Source organism: Macaca fascicularis, chromosome 19 (assembly GCF_037993035.2).
Source record: "Macaca fascicularis isolate 582-1 chromosome 19, T2T-MFA8v1.1".
Classification (NCBI taxonomy): domain Eukaryota; kingdom Metazoa; phylum Chordata; class Mammalia; order Primates; family Cercopithecidae; genus Macaca; species Macaca fascicularis.
Genome location: NC_088393.1, coordinates 47981361 through 47997711, shown reverse-complemented (window position 1 = coordinate 47997711; position 16351 = coordinate 47981361). Strand labels below are relative to the sequence as shown.

The window sequence follows — 16351 nt, the reverse complement described above, 5'->3', positions numbered from 1 at the left end:
CTGTAGTGATTGGTCAGTCACTCCCGTCCCAAGCCCACTGAGTGCTCACTGCCCGCTCCTCTGGATCATCCCCTAAGTTCCTCTCTGTGCCTCCCCCGTGATTCTGGCACAACCTGGTTAACAGGACCCTGCTCCAACAATGCAAATGGCTGATGTCTGTTATGAATGGTCTACCTCCGTGTCATTGGTGGAGCTGCGTTCTTCACCGCTTCACCCCACAGGTGGCACTCAGCGGCCACGAGGCAGAGTTCATAGTCAGAGGGATGTTACCAAAGCCTGAGAGCTTGGGGGTGACATCGATGTCCGCGGGCGGCACCAGCGAGCGTGGAGAGAAGTTCTGCAGGATGGAGGTGAAGTAGAGAAAGAGTTCCATGCGGGCCATGGCCTCGCCCAGGCAGACGCGCTTTTCTGCAGGCACAGGGGAGGACAGAAGGAAGGGTCGCACCTGCACAGGTCATGGGGTGTCGGGGGTGTCTGGACTGACCACCCCACTGAGCCTCAGCTGCCTCATCAGCACCTCAGGACTCATGACTGTGCCTGCTTTATAAAGGGGTGTTACACAGGCTTAGTGGGTGTCTATAGTTAGGCTCAGCTAGGACCTGCTACTTCTCGGATGGCTCTGATTCCATCCCATTCCAAGAGGGAATGGTTCTATAGGATCCATGAGTTTCAAGGTTGTGTTCATTTCAGTTCCTCAAGGGTTTGTCAAATGCCTATTACGTGCCAGACACTGGTGAGAAAAAAAGTGAAAACTCACCGTTAATAACACCTACTGTTTGTAAGCCGCTCTTCCAATGGTTTGGAAGGATGAATCCCTGTTTCACAGACGGCGGCTGAAGTGATTCACCCAAGGCCTCACCATTTCTAAAAGGTGGAGTGGAGTCCAGGTTCCCAACCGCTGCCCTGACTCCAGGATCCAAACAACATACACTTTTGTTGTTGTTTTTTGTTTGTTTGAGACGGGGTCTCACTCTGTCTCCCAGGCTGGAGTGCAGTGGCATGATCTCGGTTCACTGCAACCTCATCTCCCGGGTTCAAGTGATTTTTGTGCCTCAGCCTCCCGAGTAGCTGGGATTAGAGACGCAGGCCACCATGCCTGGCTAATTTTTGTATTTCTAGTAGCGATAGGGTTTCACCATGTTGGCCAGGCTGGTCTCGAACTCCTGGCCTCAAGTGCTCTACCTGTCTTGGCCTCCCAAAGTGCTGGGATTACAGGTGTGAGCCATTGTGCCCCACCAATATATACTTAAAATGTTGCTGCATAAAGATTTTTTGCCATGAGTAGGCAAATGACTGTCTGTTGGGCAAATTTGCCCTGCTGCTTGTGTTCATATAGCCTGCAAACTAGGAATGCTTTTGGCATTTTAAAATGGTTGGGGAAAAAAGACTTTTTTGTGATAATGAAGATAAAACAAAATTCAAATTTCATTGTCCGTAAACAGTTTTTCAGGCTCACACACATGCTCATTCATTTACATATTGTCTATGGCTGCTTTTGTAGATCAATGGCAAAGGTTCAGAGGCTATCTGCCTGGAAACATAGAAAATATATCTTATTTTCTTCTTAACAGCCAGTTGGTTTATGCCCTGTTTAGTGCTATTGCCATCCTAACTTTTTTTCTAATTATCAGGGATAATCGTTCCAATATTTACTAATTCTGGGATTCTAAAACTTTATGGTTCTAAGATATAACCTTCAAATTCACATTATGACTTTGACCTCAAATACAGACCAGTGGCTGAGGGGTGGATTTAGCACATGCCTGGGGGGAGTCAGACCAGAGAAACCTACCAGAGGAAAAAGGCACAAAGGCTCCATTCTTCTTGAAGCGGCCCAGCTCATCCGGAAAGTGCTGGGGATAGAAGGCTTCTGGCTAGCGGAAGTATTTGGGGTCTTTGAGGACAGAGCCAGGCAGGGGAAATACGTCTGTGCCCTGGGGTGAAAATGGGGGCAGTTAGGAGAAATCAGTGTTGGGCTACAGGAGTAGGGAACCAGGGGGAGAGACGAGTGCAGTGGAAGGGAGGCAATGAGGGGGCTACGCCACCTCGGGCAGAAGGTGACCTCGAAACTGAATGTCCCGGATGACGTTGTGGGGGACACCCATGGGCACGATATCTACCAGTCTCTGTATCTCTGTATTTCATGGATGACGGCATCTGTGTAGGGCATCTTGACCCGGTCATCCACACTTGGAAGCTGGTGTGGTCCAATCACCTGGTTAATCTCTTTGTGGATCTTAGCTGGAAGGGGCCAGAAAATATAGCGGAGAATGGCACACACACAAATAAAAGGGTGTTTTTGTTAGGGAAGCCGGGGCAAATCATGCATTCCAAGCTCCAGCAGAAAGAGGTGTCAGATGCAAGCCATGCATGTTTGGTTGCTTCTTTTATTTTTTCTTTTTTTTTTTTGGACAGCCTGTCACCCAGGCTGGAGTGCAATGGCACGATCTCGGCTCACTGCAACCGCCACCTTCCAGGTTCAAGTGATTCTCCTGCCTCAGCCTCCTGAGTAACTGGGATTACAGGCACCTGCCATCCGCCCGGCTAATTTTTGTATTTGTAATACAGATGGAGTTTTACCATGTTGGTCAAGCTGGTCTCGAACTCCTGACCTCATGATCCACCCACCTCGGCCTCCCAAAGTGCTGGGATCACAGGCATGAGTCAAGGCACCTCGCCTGTTTTGTCACTTCTTTAACTTAACAACTGACACACTGGTGGTGCTCAATTATTCGTCAGACATCGGGAAACAGGCAGCTTGGAGTCTGGAACGCTGCCAGGACAATTGGTCTTTACTTAAAAGCATCAAAAAACCATGGTCCCAGCTTGGTTTTCATACATGGGTATTTTACAGAATGGGAAAGAGGCATGCTGGGTGACTAGGACAGGATCGACACAAATGGCAAGTGGTTACGTGACTGATTAAGATCACCACTGGTGGAGTTACTCCTCTTTGCATTTTAGGGATGAGTGACTTCACCTTCTGAACTTGGGTTTCATCATCTTCAAAATGAGTGTGATGGTTGGACAAGGTCATAGAGTTGTAAACATTACATAAATCTGGTGTACAAGGAACTAGGACAGTGCTTGGCACATAGAAGCATCCAATAAATATTTGATTTTCTTTTTTTTTTTTTTTTTTTCAAGATGGAGTCTCGCTCTGTCCCCCAGGCTGGAGTGTAGTGGTGCAATCTTGCCTCACTGCAACCTCTGCCTCCTGGGATCAAATGATTCTGGTGTGTCAGCCTCCCAAGTAGCTGGGATTACAGGTGTGCACTACCACACCTGGCTAATTTTTGCATTTTTAGTAGAGACAGGGTTTCACCATGTTGGCCAGGCTGGTCTTGAAGTCCTGGCCTCAAGCAATTTGCCCATCTCTGCCTTCCCAAAGTGCTGGGATTACAGGTGTGAGCCACCGCACCCAGCCTGATTATTTAGACCCATGAAAGATAACTCAGACAACGGAGCTAAGACTAGAAACGTTTGAGTGGAAGTGTGTTAGTGTCTCTCATCTGCACCAGGAGAAATCCTTTGGCTTGTTTTGAATTGTATTATTAAGGAGAGGGGCCAAAATTGGGAACTTTCCTTAAACAAGTAATGAGTTTCTCATTACTAAAGTTACTCAAATGGACCAGATCATAATTTATTGGAGACGGATTCTATTTAACTTTGGCAGGGTGGTTGGCTCAATAATGGCCATCAAAGATAATCACCTCCAAGTCCCTAAAACCTAATGCCTGGAAGGCTGTGTATATAAGGGTAACAAAAAGACAAGAGAGACTTTGAAAATGCCAGTAAATTAAGAATCTAGAGATGAAAAGATTAGCCTGGGTTGTCGAGATTGGCCCTCAATAGAATATTGTGTGTCTGCATGAGAGAGAGGCAGGAGAATTGGAGTTAGAAAAAAAAAAGATGTGAGGCTGGGCGCAGTGGCTCACACCTGTAATCCCAGCATTTTGGGAGGCCAAGGCGGGTGGATTACCTGAGGTCAAGAGTTTGAGACCAGCCTGGCCAACATGGTGAAGGCCTGTCTCTACTAAAAATACAAAATTAGCTGGGTGTGGTGACACACGCCTGTAATCCCAGCTACTCAGGAGGCTGAGGCAGGAGAATCGCTTGAACCCAGGAGGCAGAGGTTGCGTGAGCTGAGATCACGCCACTGCACCGCAGCCTGGGCAACAGAGAAAGACTCTGTCTCAAAAAAAAAAAAAAGAAAAATAATATAAAAAAATATAAAATGTTGGCCAGGCTGCTCTCAAACTTCTGATCTCAGTTGATACACCCACCTCGGCCTCCCAAAGTGCTGGGATTACAGGACTGAGCCACGGCGCCTGGCCTATTGTGTTGTTTTCTCATTGGCTTTATTGTCTATCGTATATGGAGACAGGAGGTGGGTAAACCAAACGTGTCTGAGAGAGGACACAGTCAGAACAAAGGTCCTGTGGCAGGAACGTGCCTGGTGTGTTAGAGGAACAGCAAGGCAGAAGCCAGGGTGGATGGGATGGAGTGAACAACAGGGAGGATGGGAGGAGAAGAATGTAGGATGCCTTGTAAGTTTTGAACATGTAGGGACAGTAGGATATAGAATTTAAATTTCCAAGGGCAAAGATTCAAAAATATAAAAATATAAATATGCAAATGCATAAAACTCTAAGAAATGATGATATGGAAGTATTAACCTTCTAAATTTCTAAAGAGATATAGAAATAGAGATATATCGCTATACAAATTCAGAAGGTTAACACTATATTCAGAAGGTTAACACTATATAAGGTTAGTCTCTATATTCATCTACAGATAAAAGTAAACGCTGTGAAATAATGCTTGTTTTATTATGTTTTGTTTTGTTTTGTTTTGCCCTCAATGTTTGCAGATTGGTGGAAAGTTGCAGGGACTAGAGGTTGGGGAGATGAGAGGGAAGGACCAGTGGAAGAAGAGGAGATACCTGGTGCATCTTGATGAGAAAGCAGTCAAAGAAGTCCCGAGGGTTTTGGGAGTCAAAGGATGCTTCGTTGATCTTGACCCTGGAGGCAATGAAGTCCTTGAGCTCTTCTATCAAGTAGTAGACGCGATTGTGTCTTCCTGACAAATACTGCATGATTCCAGAGTACATGTCATATAGTTGTGGGAATAGGCAAGAGGACTTTGTCAGTGATGGGTGCCAGGGGCCCGCATGGGCTGAGTCTGGAGTTGGACAGCTGGGCTCAAAGTCCAGTGCTGGGTCTAAGAATCAGGTGAAGCCCTTTTGCTTCCCAGAAGTTGGGTCCTATTGAGACAGTAGTTCCCCCTTCACCTTGGTTTTGCCTTCCACCATTGCAGTTATGTGTGCAGTCAACTGCAGTCTAAAAATATTACATATAATAAGATATTTTGAGACAGAAAGAGTACATTCACATAACTGTTGTTAGAATATAGTTATAATTGTTCTATTTTATTACTTATGAATGCCAGTCTCTTACTGTACTCAATTTATACATTGAATTTTATCATGATATGTATATATCAGAAAAACTTAGTATCTATAGAATTGGGTACTATCCATGGCTTGAGGCATCCACTGGGGGTCTTGAACATATCCCCCAGCAATGAGGGGGAACTACTGTACTAACTTCCCTGGGGTGTGGGGAGGATCAAGTGGGGTATAGGAAGGTGCTTAGTTAACTGGGGTTGGTGCGAGGACAGAGAGGTGGCTGCGTGGGCACCTGCGCCCAGGGAGTGCTCATCTCAGTGAAACTCTCATTGATCAACTGCAGCAGATTCAGGAACTGCTTGTCCTCATAGTCGAAGCGACTTCCAAAGACAACAGAACTGATGACGTTGGAAACGCTGCAGCTCAGCAGGAAGGTGGGGTCGATGGGGGCACCTGGGCAGTGGAAATTGTCTATGTTGGAGGTAATCGTCATGAATATGGGGTGTGGAGTCACAGTGATACATCTGAGTCCCAGCTCTACTACTTAATCGCATGTGTGAACCACTTCATTTTTGTGTTTTGGGTCAAGATTGGCCAATCGGCAAATTGGTTTGGGAACTATTTCACTGATTCATGAGGATTCAATATCATTATCTGCATAAAATAATTAACACAAAGCCTGGCATACAGTAAGCACTCAAGAAAACCTAGTTGAGCTTAATCATTATTTTTTATTATTATTACTTAAATGTGTTGATGTTAGAGACTCACATATTTGGGGAAAAGTGGAATAAGGGACACATTATAAAAGTTCCTGAATTCTGTTTAGCTCTACCGATGATTCCATTTGGGTAATTTAAAAAATCCTTCCCGGCCAGGCGTGGCGGCTCATGCCTGGTAATCCCAGCACTTTAGGAGGCCGAGGTGGGCAGATCACGAGGTCAGGAGTTGGAGAGCAGCCTGGCCAACATGGCGAAAACCCATCTCTACTAAAAATACAACAATTAGCCAGGCGTGGTGGCAGGTGCCTGTAATCCCAGCTACTCAGGAGGCTGAGGCAGGAGAATCGCATGAAGCTGGGAGGTGGAGGTTGCAGTGAGCTGAGATCATGCCACTGCACTCCAGCCTGGGCAACAAGAGCAAGACTCTGTCTCAAAACAAAACAAAACAAAATCCTTCCCTTGCCATCACCTACACCTTCTGTAAAACAAGATCAGTCGATCTGGGAAGAATTTCTCTAGAATAATGCACATATTCACAAATACACAATTTTATGAATAATGTCTGGGGTACATGGGCATTTGAAACGTTTATATAGACCTGTTAATCACTCATGTAGACCAGGCAAGGAGCCTCGGATGTAGAGAAAATGTGTCTCTATTTCTACCTCTTATCTATTTTTCTCTGGTTTTTTTGTTTTTGTTTTTGTTTTTGTTTTTTTCAGCCTCTGTATCTTTTCTCTATAAACCCCAGTGTTTCTAGACCTTATTTTTTGGTGAGACTGAACTCTTTTAAAATCACAACGAAATGAGTATAGAGTTTCAGATTTGCAAGATAAAAAAGTTCAAAAGATTTTTTTCACAACATGAATATACTTAACAGTACTGAACTGGACACTTAAAAATGCTGAATATGGTAAATTTTATGTTATGTATTTTTTTACCACAATACAGATAGACAAATGTAATGAAATTTGAGCCTGTCTTCAGGAAAAGTCACAAAGTCACATGTCACCAAAATCTGCATAGGATATCAAGAGCTCACAGACCCCCTGAGATCCACTGATTAAAGTTTCTAGAGAAGTGGTCTCTAAGGGTCTTCCATGTTAACTGTTTTGTTGTTGTTGTTGTTTTAAGAGACACAGTCTCACTGTGTCTCCCATACTGAAGTGCAGTGGCGTGATCATAGCTCACTGCAACCTTGAACTCCTGGACTCAAGCAACCTCCGGCCTCAGCCCCACAAGTGGCTGACACTACAGGCCTGTGCCACCATGCCCAGCTCATGTAAACTCTTAATACGGAAGAAATCTCAGTGGATTCTTAATATTTTCCCTCTTCTTCCATTCCAGAGCTTCCCCCGCGAAAGCCCATTTTCTTATGACTGAGAGCTCCATAACCACCCAGTCACCTAGTGGCCCTCCCCCTTGTGGCCCCCATACCCTTGGTCTTCCGGAACTCCTCCAGTAGGTAGCTGGCCTCATCCTGAATTCGCTCCTCAATGCTCCTCTTTCCCATCCTGAAGTCCCAAAAGATGGTCAGGGAGAGGCGTCGGAGAATCCTCCATCGTTCTCCATTGGCCAGAGCTACACCTGCCAAGATCTCAGTCTCAGGCTTCTGCCTCCCTCCCCTTGCTGTGTTCACTCGGTGCTACACAGTGATGGGGAAAGATTATGAAAGCTCTAGACTGTGCTGTCCAGGAAGCCATCCTCAACCTTCAAGGCTCAATCAAGAGAGTAAGGTTCCCTCTCTGCAGGATCCTCGGGGAAAAAAAAAAAGTCCAGACTGAGGTGGAGGAAAAGGGAATCAGTGCAGGAGTGATAGGGGAGATCAAACAGTGTTTTTTACAGGAAGGAGAGGTGGAATTGGATGAATAAAAAAATAACTGAGTGAATGATGGTTGGAGAGTGAATAGAGAGATTGATAGATGTATGAATGATGAAAGCATTAATGAATGGATGGAATGATAAATAGATGAATAAATAGAAAGTTAATTGACCAATACATAGATAATAGAGTGAAAGATTTTTATAGAAAGAATAATGAATGGAATTTCTGATGAATATGGATCAATGCACAGAGGAAGAAAAGGTAATAGAAAGATACATAGATAGATAGATAGATAGATAGATAGATAGATAGATAGACAGACAGACAGACAGACAGCATGTGGTGAGCCTGCTTGGAATTGAAGGATGTAGGCAGTTAGAGATGGATGCATGAGAGAAAGAGATCTACCTAAGTGAAGGAGGCAGAGACCTATGGGGTTAGGTATGTGTGTAAGTATAGGAAGATGAGAAATAAGGTTGGCTATGAGGGCTATGAGGGCTGGCTATGGGTGCATAAAGAATATCACTAATCCCCCGGGCTTGGTGGCTCACACCTGTAATCCCAGCATTTTGGGAGGCTGAGGCGGGCAGATCACCTGAGGTTGGAAGTTCGAGACCAGCCTGACCAACATGGAGAAACCCCATCTCGACTTAAAATACAAATTATCCCAGTGTGGTGGTGCATGCCTGTAATCCCAGCTACTCGTGAGGCTGAGGCACGAGAATCGCTTGAACCCAGGAGGCAGAGGTTGTGGTGAGCCGAGATCATGCCACTGCACTCTAGCCTGGGTAACAAGAGTGAAGCTCTGTCTCAAAAAAAAAAAAAAAAAAAAAAAAAAAAAATATATATATATATATATATATATATATATATATATATATATATATGTATATATCACTAATCCATTAAAAATAAGAGCAGAAAATAACACAAAAAACAGTTTAGAGTCAGATGGCATAGGCTCAAAATAAAATGATCATACCACTTACTGTGTGACATTATCTAACCTTTATCTTAGCTTTTTCTTTTCTTTTCTTTTTTTTTCTTTTTTTGACAGAGTTTCACTCTTGTTGCCCAAGCTGGAGTACAATGGTGCGATCTCAGCTCACTATAACCTCTGCCTCCAGGGTTCAAGCGATTCTCCTGCCTCAGCCTCCTGAGTACCTGGGATTACAGGCGTGCACCACCATGCCCAGCTAATTTTTTTTAATTTTTAGTAGAAATGGGGTTTCACCATGTTGGCCAGGCTGGTCTCGAACTCCTGACCTCAGGTGATCTGCCCGCCTCAACCTCCCAAAGTGCTGGGATTACAGGCGTGAGCCACCACCCCTGGCCTGTCTTAGCTTTTCATTGACAACATTAGTATAATGTTACAGCTCTCCTAAGGGAGTCAATGCAGTAGTCATGTAGAGTACTTACTTACCAAAGAACCTGGCATAGAGGGAGTACATTGCAGTCATTTCTGGTTTTATTGTTTTTGTTGTTGTTGCTACCTACCATGACCTTGGAAGTTTTGCTCTATTGAAGTCCATTCTCCATGGCCATTGAACTCATCCGTTTGGTTGATCAAGGCTTCCTTCACTGCTTCATGTCCACATAAAACCACCACAGGCCAGAGACCCATGTACACAGTGAACAAAGAGCCGTATTTCTCCCTGAGCTTGGAGTGAAGGAAAACACAAGAGGAGGGGCTGATTGGAGTACCACATATAGGCCAATAGGATTTTAGAGGATGGTGATTTCCAGGGGATATAAACATGGTACTAAGGAATCAAAGTAAATCTGGGCTTGGAAGGACTACTGGGAAACAGGCACGGAAGTCTTGGCTTCTGTCATCCTAGGCAAAAGCTCATCCCTCCCCACAAGACTTACTGTTCTCATCTATAAAATAATGGACCTGGATTCGATAAATTCCAAGATTCATACTTCTCTCTCTGAAATGTTAAATTTCTAGAATCTGAAGACGTCATGATACCAAGTCTCAAAGCGCTAAGACAACCTGAGTCAAAGAATCCTGTGTTTAAAAAATATAATGTACTGTGATTCCAAAGTCCTGAGATCATGAAAGTCTTATTTCAATGCACTGAGAATGTGTGTTTCCAACATTTCAGGATTCTGGAATTTCAGAATTCTAAGATTTGCAAAGTCTGTGCTTCTGAGAGTCTATCTTTAGAAGGCATAAGGTTCTATGTGAATCTGGCTACAGGATTAGTTCCTCTAAGCCCTGTTAGAGGAGACAGACACACTCACCTTCATGAAAGACTAAAACGTAGCGTCAGTTCGAACTTGCAGCAGGTTCCCCGGGAAAGGAATTGGTGTAGGACCTGGGGGCAGCTTTCCTGCCTTATTCATTCATTTCCAGGCAATGAGGACGAGCAGGCAAGACAAGCAGAGTGCCAGAAAGATGGTGACAGCCCCTCCCAGCTCCATGGTGCCAGGTCAACAGGTTCTGTCCTGGGCACCAGATCCTGCCTAAATAGGTCCTGGGAGATCAGCTTATACCGAAATCTGAACACCCTGGGATTCAAGTTTTCCAGGTTTGAATGTCATCGGGGAAGAGATTGCTTTATATGGGGGGTGGTTATATAACCTATAATCTCCCATCTGAATAAGGGTAAATTGAATTCACACTTGGAAATCCTCTGGGGCCATTCCCCTTTCTTCATATTTCCAGTCTGCCTCTTCTTCTCTCTCAGCTCAACAGAACTGAACAGAATTTCTTGGTGGGGTGTGAAGAGGCAGATTATTCTCTTTTTAGGCTATTGATTTTAGGATCCAGACAATCTGGGTACAAGTGGTAGCTCTGTCTTCTCTTCACTGGGCAAGTCACTTAACCCCTGCGACTTGTTTCACCATCTATCAAATAGGGAAACTTTATTTTATTTTATTTTATTTTATATTTTATTTTATTTTATTTTTGAGACAGATTCTCACTCTGTCACCCAGGCTGGAGTGTAGTGGCGTGATCTCATTTCACTACAACTTCTGCCTCCCGGGTTCAAGCAATTCTCATGCCTCAGCCTCCCAAGTAGTTAGGACTACAGGCGCATACCACCATGTCCAGCTAATTTTTGTATTTTTCTAGAGATGTGGTTTCACCATGTTGGCCAGGCTGGTCTCGAACTCACGGCCTCAAGTGATCCATCCCCCTCAGCCTCCCAAAGTGCTGGAATTACAGGCGTGAGCCACCGCAGCTGGCAGACCATGTTGTTTTAGAAAGTCTTGATAGACAACAAGGAAAACTCTTTCTTCATTATTTAATTAAAGATAACCCTAATTAATCAGTTATTAAATTGTTTAAATTGACACATAATAATCGTACATATTTGTGGGGTACAGTGTGATGTTTTCATACATGTGTGCAATGTATAACAATCAAATTCAGGTAATTATTATATCCATTACTGAGACATTTGTCACTTGGTTTAACCCAAGAAGTGGAGGTTGCAGTGGGCCAAGATTGCACTATTGCATTCCAACCTGGGTGACAGAGCAAGACTCCGCTCAAAAGAAAAAAAAGCTGTTCATCCTGTCATCTATCCAACTTCTTTCCCATCACTGAACTCTAAGTCCTGCCATTTTCCTGGTAGGGAGGAACTTCATGGCCATGGATGTGAGTTATCCAAACACTCAGAAGAAAAGAATCTTGACTATCTTCTCTTCTTTGACCTTCTTCACTCTATTTCAGCCAACATTCCCACAGCCACCCCCAATCCTTGTCATCACTCTGAAATGTCAAACACAGACATTTCATTCTCTGACCACAACCTCTACTGCTTCATTGCCAATGGCCTGAGGGGTATACTGGCCAGCTAGGTCTTTGGTTAAGGTTCCAAAGAGTGCAAACACTATAGAAGGTCAAGTCTCCCTCCTATTAAAAGACTTTTTTTTCTAACATTTTGAAATCTTTTGCTACATGTTTACACAGAAGTATTTGAAGAAACACAAAAGATTACAAGCAGTTTTTCTAATGTTTCATAAAGAAAACAAGCGGGACCTGGCAGTTCAAAGTGGTGGTTAACAGCACGAAATTTACATTCACAGCCAGACGTGGTAGCTCACGCCTGTAATCCCAGCACTTTGGGAGGCCGAGGTGGGCGGATCACCTGAGGTCAGGAGTGTGAAACCAGCCTGACAAACATGGTGAAACCCCGTGTCTACTAAAAACACAAAAATTAGCTGTGCGTGGTGGCGGTAATCCAAGCTACTCGGGAGGCTGGGGCTGGAGAATCACTTGAACCCAGGAGGCAGAGGTTGCAGTGAGCCAAGGTCACGCCACTGCACTGCAGCCTGGGCAACAAGAGCAAAAGAACAAAACTCCAACTAAAAAAAAAAAAATTTACGGTAACCCAAGACCATACTAAGACTCTAGACCTCATTAGCTGTGGAATGCAGAACCAAGTCACTTACGACCAACTTTTGGGTCCTTGCCTAACTCATTTGCAAAATGGAGATGATAAAACCAACCTCACAGTCTTGCGATGAGGAGTTTAATTAAGATTATGCTCATAAAAAGCTTCCTGCAGTTCTGGGGTTTTTTTCAAGCAGATAAATGGAGCTGGGCTAGGACTGTTTTAATCCAAACACAGACGAGCACAGGAAAATATCAGATGTTCACATGTATACAACATGGCCCACAAGCCTGCACACAGACACCTGAATGCACACATGAAAACATCCACATACTTACATGTAGTCACTCAGTTGTGAATGCGTACACACAAATATGAATATGCAGCATACATCTTGTTTCACACAGAAATGCACATCGTAGACACTCCTAAATCATGTGTGCACACATGCTGTATGCAGAGACACACACAAAAGTTGGCAAACATTGAGAAACAGTGGCACACCCCGTCAGGCACACACACACATGTGCATGTGTAGACATAAGTTGGAATGGATACCCATTATCAAACACTAACATACACCCCACAAAGCCTGGTGCACACATAAATTCGTGTATCAACATGGACATACTGAAACATACATGCACATAGACACTACAAGCATGCACCCAGAATGACACGCAGACAGTTGTATAAATGAGGATAAACATGGCAGAGGCATCCAGGAGAACCCAATGGACAAAATGGCATAAAATATAAAGATGCAGGAGCACTCAGGGTGATTGAGGGGAACACTGACTTGCAGGGAAGGAGAAAGAGAAAGATAGAAAGACGGGATCCAAGACACGGGTAGACAGACAGGTGGGCAAAGTCCTGTGCAGGGCTCCAGGGCCAACCAGAATAACCTGAGAGTCTAATGCTGGCCTGTCCTTCTGCAGATACTGCCTAACTCAGCACCACGCTCCAGGAGGCCATGAAGGATTAATTTCCTATTCACAGCTCCATGGGGTAAATCTTGGCTGTGCTGAGGAAGGGATGGGGAAAGAGGTTCCCAAAGACTCTGTCCCTTTCCTCCTTCCCAAAGGAAAAGATTTGGGAGCTTTAGACTAGAGAATGTAAAAGCAGGGAAGGTGCTTAGGGAACATCTCATCCATCCACTTCATCCTACAGATTAAAGAGAACAACTACTATTCATTGAGCACTTACTGCCATGTACCTCATCGGCATTAACACATATATTTCTCCCCTAAATAGCCAAAGAGGTAGGAGCTGTTCTTGGCTCCATAAGGCTCACAGAGATAAAGTCAACTGTTCAAAGCCAAAAGAAGGGATAAGGTTAGGATTCCAATCCAGGCCTTAATCATTGTACCATCCATCCAGAAAGGGAAACTGAGGCCCAGCAAAGAAAAGGGATCTTCCTGGGTTCGTCACTAACTCACTCTGAAAGCCTGTACCCAAGACACTGCCCACTGGGACAAGTCCTTCCCACATGATTTCAGACACCATTCTCTCACTCCACGCTCCAGGGTAATCAACAAGTCCAACATCGATTGACCTCTATGTCCACAAATACTGGAGTTCTCCCAGCCTGTCTCTCCTCACCCCTCCATGGCCAGGTCATGGCAGCCTGCTGACCACTCAGTGCCCTTCCCTGTGCCAACCTCACTGAGAAACCAACTCCCCAGATTTCTGTCTCCCACCTTTCTAAGAAACAAGAAGGAAAAGGAAAGACCCAGGCTTGGGGCCAGCCCAGGTGCAGGCTGGTGACCAGGATTAGAGGGATTGATATCTGCCCAGCTGGTGTTAATCCTCCTTCCCACCTCTTCCCCTCCAAAATCAACAAACAACTTTCCTCTCTCCGCTTTGTTCTCTGAACTTTGCTCCCTCCACACAGGTCTCAGAGGTCAGCATCCCAGAACACTTGGAACAAGATGTCAGTCCTGGGGGTGCCAACCTCACCCACCTCCCCTTGTCCAAAGTTGGTGACCCTGAGGACAGGTGCAACCCTGGAGGGTCCAAACATCAGAGCCTGTCCTGTGGCCATCTGAGGACCCTCTCAGGGTCTCGCTGAGGCTCATCTCAGGCCCACATAGGACCAATCTCAGCACCTGCCTCATGCTCACGTCAGAACTCACTGGAACCAACCTCAGACCCTATATGGTGCCATTCTTATACCTTCCTGAAGCAGGACACTCTTATGCCCTGAATGACACTTGAGACAACACACAGAGCCCTCTTGGCACCAAACATGACTTTAATATTCTCCTGCTGTCAAGTTCAGTGCCAACTTCTTTCCCATCCTCGCGTACACCTGGGGGCAGTCCCAAAGCCAACACAATGCCTCCCCTCCCTGGTCGTACCTGAGGCTGATATCAGAACCCGCCAGTGTCATCCTTGTGTCCACTGCTGATACCAATCTCAGCACTCACCTCCTGCTAAGCCTGGCCCACACTTGACTCCCAGGGTGATCTAGGCCAGTCACTGCAGGTGGACGAGGAGAGAGTTCACATCCCAACTCCCTCACTTACTCCCTGTGTGACCTCACTCAAGAGGATTTATGGAGTCTAGATCTGCTCATCTTCAAAATGAGGATGATGATGAACCAACCTCATTGTTACAAAGATTCCACCAGATCATACACACCTAGACTTAATCTTCCCATATGCGACCGTGCTCACCAAAGGGTAACTGTCCTGTTTACTAAGGAAGAATTTCCCTGAGGGAAGGACAGGAGGCTACTCATCCCTTCTCCACTCCCACCCACCCCAGGCTCTGCCTCTGTGCCTGACACTGGAGTTTACCCCAATCTCTTCTGCGATTGTTCCCTCTGCCTGCTAATAGTAGTAGCCCCTGACAAAGCAGGCATCACCCTTAAAGGAGACTTAACTCAAATATGATCTTCTCTTCCTAAATACTCCCTTTCCACTGGCGGGAAAACCAAATCCACAAAGTGGAACTAAGGACGCAGAGGAGGAAAGACGGGAGTTCAGGGCCACTCACGCATATCCCCTGCCCACTGTCTGTTTTCTGTCCTCCGTAGACCCTTATATAAAATGAGAAACATAAATAACAATAATAATATTAATAGGGATGATACAATCAATCTAGTGCGTTTCCCTAAGGATCTTGTTGGAAACCAGTGGAGGTCTTTGTAAATTACAATCCTTGGGACATGAGATCTTTCCACCATTTGGGGGTTGTTATTACTATTTCTCCAGACCTGGCCAATCCCTCTGCCAACTGGTAACTCGAGGTACTCTCCTCCAGGTGTGGGGAAAGTTCCCCTGAAATATGGCTCTGGTCTTCCACCCCTTTCCCAACCAGAGATGTGCAGTGGAGGTTCTATGGCACCCATTCTGGCCTCACTCTGAGGTTCCAATGAGGATTCTGAGCATTAAGAGACAGCTCTGGGCCACAACAAAATCAAGTCAGTCCCTGGGCCCAGTGCTGGGCTGCTGGGTTTTCTGGGAGTAGCTGCTGGGCTTGCTACACACTCCTCCTCCCAGAAACTCCACACCCACACCCTGGTCTTCCTAGCCCCAAGACTCTCAAGTCCATATGCCTGGAATCCCCCCTCCTGAGACTCTTAATCCTGCATCCTCCTCACCAGAAGACCCCCAAATGCACAGCCACACTTCCATCTCACCCTAATAAAACCCAGACCTTTGGATTCCTCTCCCTGGAACCCCCAAATCCACAACTTTGGGGTACATTCTCATTCTCAGACCAAAAATCCAAAGTCCAGGTGCTCCCCTGTGCAAATATTCCAAACTCCTCCGTTGTACAGTTTATCTGTTGCCCCTTCCTTAATCCACTGCCCTAGGGCATCCCTCCTGAAGTACCACAGATTTAGTCTGGAGGTCCCCTCTCTGTTCAGCTGCCCTGGGGTCCCCCTCCCCCTCCCTTGCTGACTGTGTCCCAAGCTAGGCGGGATTCATGATGGTGGGTGTAGTGGGGAGGTGAAATGAGGTGATTGTGTAATCAGCCAAAGTCCACCCCTCTTTTTCAGGCAGTATAAAGGCAAACCACCCCAGCCGTCACC

The 16351-nt window shown here is 45.5% G+C and overlaps 1 pseudogene; it reads right to left on the bottom strand.

The window, feature by feature from the left end:
* Positions 1 to 105: 105 nt before the first annotated feature.
* Positions 106 to 10213, bottom strand: LOC135968418 (cytochrome P450 2G1-like; annotated as a pseudogene).
* Positions 10214 to 16351: the final 6138 nt, after the last annotated feature.